We start from the raw sequence: 5,400 nt of genomic DNA on the forward strand, positions 1-5,400 counted from the left end.
GTCCACATAAACACTTATACAACAATGTTCATAATCACATTATTTTTCATAGCTAAAACTGGAAACAGCCCAAATGTCCTTCAACTAGTGAATGGCTTAACAAACTACGGTAATTCATACCTGGGAATACTACTCAACAAATAAAAGACACTAACTATTGTTTCATGCACAACTTGCATGAATCTCAAGGGAATAATGCTGAATGAATGAGGTCTGATTCAAAAAGTTTCCTACCATATCGTTACACTCATACAGGATTCTTTTCTTTTCTTTTTTTTAAATTATTTTATTTTATTTTTTTAAATACCAAAAAACACCCAACAAATCAAACATTCTTATTTTGACCATTCCATTCTACATATATAATCAGTAATTCACAATATCATCACATAGTTGCATAGTCATCATCATAATCATTTCTTGGAACATTTGCATCTATTCAGAAAAAGAAATAAAGCAAAAACAGAAAAAAATTTATACATACCATACCCCTTACCCCTCCCTTTCATTGATCACTGGCATTTCAATCTACCAAATTTATTTTAACATTTCATACAGGATTCTTGAAATGACACAATTATAGAAACAGAGACAGTTTCGGTGGTAGGGTAAGGTGGGAGGTAACCATGGCTATACAAGGGTAGCACAAGGGATCTTTGTGATGGAGATGTTTTTCATCTTGTCACACATATCTATGTGATAAAAACCTCATAGAACTAAATACAAGCCCATAACACAGACACAAATCAGTGCAGGTAAAATTGGTGAGATCTGAAAAAGGTAAGTGGATTGTACCAATGTCAATTTCCTGGTTGTGATTATAATATAATACTACAGCCATGCAACACATCATCATTGCAGGAAACTGCATTCAGGGTATATTAAATCAGTGTGCATTATCTCTTCCAACTACATGTAAATCTGAAATTGTCTCAAAATTGAAAGTTAACAAACAGTGACTATACCCTTTTGTGGCCAGATCTGCCTCTACCACGTGTCCTTCAAAATATAGTTACACTTTACCTATGAGAGGTGTGCTTGATCTGTATGCCTGGATGATATCAAAACAATTCCTGCTTAAAGAAAAGCAAAAAAAACAAAACAGTTCCAGCTTAAAACAAGGAAACAAAGAAACAAACAAAAGCCAGTTTCAGCTTGATTTGCAGGAAATGATCCACCTAACCCAGATCCACTGACCTAAAAGTTCTAATGCCTTATCAAGCCTGTAAGAACAAGTCCTCTATATTTTTAGGATTTTAGTTTGTGTAGTTAAAATAACACCCAACACTTAATTTTGGTTACTACTGTAAATGGATTGTTTGTATTTAATGTATCTTCCCACTGTGTGTTACTGTTCTAACCAATTTGTATTGTCTGAGGTGAGGTTGGGGAGTACTTGACATTTAAAAAGTTCTCTTCTCCGAACAATAAAGGGACTGACTGTAAATGAGTAAAAAAAAAAAAAAATTGAAAGTTAGGAAATAGGAGAAAAGAAATAAAAGTAAAAGGATAGAAAGAATTGAGATCAAAGTATGTTCTCTGAACATAACAGAATTAGATTTAAAAAGTAACAGAAAGACAACAGAAAAATCCCCCCAAACACTTGAAAATTAAGTGGCATACTTCTATAGAACTCATTTGTCAAAAACAAAGTCTCAAGGGAAGTAAAAAATATATATTGAACTACATAAAAATACAGCATATCAAAATTTGTGGGATGCAACTAAAGGTGTGCTTAGAGGGAAATGTATAGCATTAAATACTTGTATTTCAATAAACTACATTACATCTACACCATGATTATCATCCTGATACATTAGATGAAAAGCAGTAAAAAATTGTATGTTGCTTGCTATGTTTGGTGGAAAAAGGAGAAAAAGATATTTATTCATATATGTATATTTCTTCATAAACAATGAAAGGGTAAACAATGAACTAATAAAAATAGTTGTGGGTGGAGGAATGGGGTAGATGAGGACAGAGGGAGGAGTAAGATTATTCAATGCTGACATTTTTATCATTTTCCTTTTTTTTTAGGTGGAATTCACATTAAAATTATCCATTTTGAAATGTACGATTTGGTGACATTGAGTACATTCAAAATGTAGTGCAACCACCACATTGGCCTCATTCCAAAACATTTTCATCACCCCAAAAGCAACCCCGCACACCTCAAGCAGTCATTTCTTATTCACTCCTCTCTCTGTCACCTGCCAAACACCAAACTGCTTTCTGATTTTATGGATTTACTTTATTCTGGACATTTCATATAAATGGAATCATACAATATGTGTGCTTTTGTGTCTGGCTCCTTTCACCTTACATAAAGTTCTCAAGGTTCATCCATGTCGTAGCATGTATCAGAACTTCATTTCTTTCTACGGTAGAATAATATTCCATCATATGTATAGGCTACATTTTGTTTCTCCATTCACCTTTGATGATCATTTGGGTTGTTTCCACTTTTTGGCATTGTGTATACTGCTGCTAAGAACTATCATGTACAAGGATTTGTTTGAATACCTGTTTTCAGTTCTTTGGATTATGTACCCAAGAGAGGGATTGATTGCGGGGTCATATTGTAATTCAGGGTTTAACTTTTTGAGGAAAAAAACTGTTTTCCACAGTGGCTGTACCAGCACCACCAGCAATGTACAAGGGTTCCAATTTCTTCACATCCTTGAGAACACTTGTTATTTTCTGTCTTTTTGGTTATAGCCATCCTATTGGGTGTGAAGTGAGTCTCATTTTAGCTTTGATTTCCATTTTCCTAATGACTAATAACGTTGAACATCTTTTCACGGGCTTGTTGGCTATTTGGTATTGCTTTCCTTTTTGATACCTATGAATATATTATCTGTTGAAATAAAAACTAAATCAATTTTTAAAAGGGAAAACTAAAGATGAGGCAGAAGAGAAGGAGAAACTAGATCTCTGCGGGACCAAATAATGCCCCTCCAAGATGATACCACTGAAACTCATGAAGATGCTACTAATACCTGGCAAAGGAACTTTGCAGGTGTGATGATGTTAAGGACGCTGAGATGGGGAGATGATCCTGGATTATCCAGGTGGACCCACTGTGATCATAATGGTCCTTAAGAGAGTGAGGCAGGTGGGTCAGAGTCAGAGGAGGGCATGTAATGACAGAAGCAGAGGTCAGAGAGAAAGAGAAAGATTTGAAGGTGTTATGCTGTGCACCCAGGAGATGAAGGAAAGAACCATGAGCCATGGAATGCAGGCGACAATTAGGAGCTGGAAAAGGCAAGGAAACAGATACTCCCTGTTTTAGTTTCATAGCTGCTAAAACAAATACCATCCATTGGGTTGGCTTAACAAGAATTTATTGGCTCATGAGTTCAGAGGCTAGAAGGCTTCTTCTACCTGGCCCAGCGATCTTTGAATTTCTTTGGGCTTTCTCGTCACATGACAATGCACACACTGCATCTTCTCCTTTCCCTTTTGGGTTCCACTGACTTCTAGCTTTTGGCTGCTCCTTGTGGCTTCTCTCTCCATCTGACTTTCACTCTGCTTATAAAGGATTCCAGTAATCCAAATTAGAGCCTAACCTGATTCAGTGGGGCCATACCTTAGCTCAAATAACGTCTTGAGGAGATCTTATTTACAATAGGTCCAAGCCCACCAGAATGCAGACCAACACCAAGAACATGTCCAAACTGGGGTACACATTTCAATCCACCATGCTCCCCTGGAGCCTCCAGAAAAGATGCAGCCTGTTAACACCATATTTTTGGAATTATAAGATAATAAATTTGTGTTGTATTAAGCCACTGAGTTTGGGGTCATTTGTTACAACAGCAGTAGAAAACTAATACAACTACAAGCATCCTGCTCCCTCCAGAACACAGTATTGCCTGATAACATCCTCATCGATACTACATTCTCAGCAAGCCCAGCTGACTTCATGTCTCCTAAATCCCTGTACAGAAAATGAAACACAGAGGGCAAAAGATATGTCATCCTGTGAAGTGTGAAAAATGTTAGTGGCAAAGCAACCCAAGATTTGTCTCATATACATATGTAGAGTAGATGCTAAGCTCTGACTCTTGATAGTTAAGTGCACACGATAGACAAGATTCCAAAATTCCTATAAAAAAATAAGATTATTATCCTTCACAGAGATTGTGCAAAATCTGCAAAAAACCAAAGCCAATAGATTCCTTTTCTACCCATGTCCTCCCTTCCTGGCAGTTGTAATTACTTTCAGGTGGGGGCTGCAAAACTGAGAGACTGAAACATTGCCCTCTCTTTCCTTCCTCCTTCCTACCCTCTTTCCCGGAGCTCAGCTGTAAATGGCAGCACCTACCCATCTACAGGCCATTCATCAACTATGTCTGCATGTGGTTTTGCTTCGTGGCCATCCTCTTTCAGAACCACAAATATGCTTCTCATCTAATCTATGTAATAAGTTCACTTCATGGAATTGGTCCACAGAGTGTAACTCCATGTGATAAAAGACCCAATAACCACCTGAGTGGCAGGTCCAAATAGCTGACAGCCTATAAATTTTTTCCATCTCTTTCCAGCTTTATATGGAGGAGAATACCACCACCACTACTATCATCACCTTTATAGAAAAGAAAGTTTTGGATGGAAGCCAGCTATGACCTACAATTTCACTTACAACTCATTGAATAAGCACTTGAAAAATGTAGATCTACGATTAGGGAACAGACCTAACTAAAACAGTATCATATTTCTTAGAACCCAAAAGACAGTGGTTACGATTTAACAGGGGGGAAATACTCGGTATCAGCCCAAAGGAAACTTATTTTCCAGAATGTGTAATTTTGTTTTCAATAGTGCAATAACAACAATATTTATTGGGTACCTCCATAGTAGGTCTAGTGGTTGCCTCTCAAGCATGAATTCCACTCTCTCTGTGCATGAAGTTTGGATAGGATTTACTCATTCCCCAGCTCAAGGCATGAGCCCTGACTAGTTCAAGCCAATCAGAAATTTCCCCTTGCCATAGTGATAGGTTCAGAGATATGTGCCCAGTGCAGACTGGGACCAGTCAACATTCGGCATTTCATGGGCAACAGCCAGGGAGGACAGCACATGACCAAAGATGGCTTAATTAGAAGGAAGCCTGGGATTTCTGCTCCATGATGGAAAAAGAGACATGCTCTCTTTCTGATACTGGTAAGTAAGCCTACCTTCCTAGATAGTGATGGTGCCCATCTTGTAAGAAGGAAGGGAAGCAGCCTGGGATGGAGCCAACGTTTTGGAGGCCTTGATGACACAATTGAGCAGCTGGATTACAACCCTAAAAATCTGGATTCCCAAGTACATGAAGCAGTAAGTTTCCTTGTCATTTAAGCCAGTTTGCTTGTTTGTTTGTTTGTTTTTCATATTTGTTTTTTTTTGTTTCTCCTG

This window comes from Tamandua tetradactyla, chromosome 18 (assembly GCF_023851605.1).
Source record: "Tamandua tetradactyla isolate mTamTet1 chromosome 18, mTamTet1.pri, whole genome shotgun sequence".
In the NCBI taxonomy this organism is placed as follows: Eukaryota; Metazoa; Chordata; class Mammalia; order Pilosa; family Myrmecophagidae; genus Tamandua; species Tamandua tetradactyla.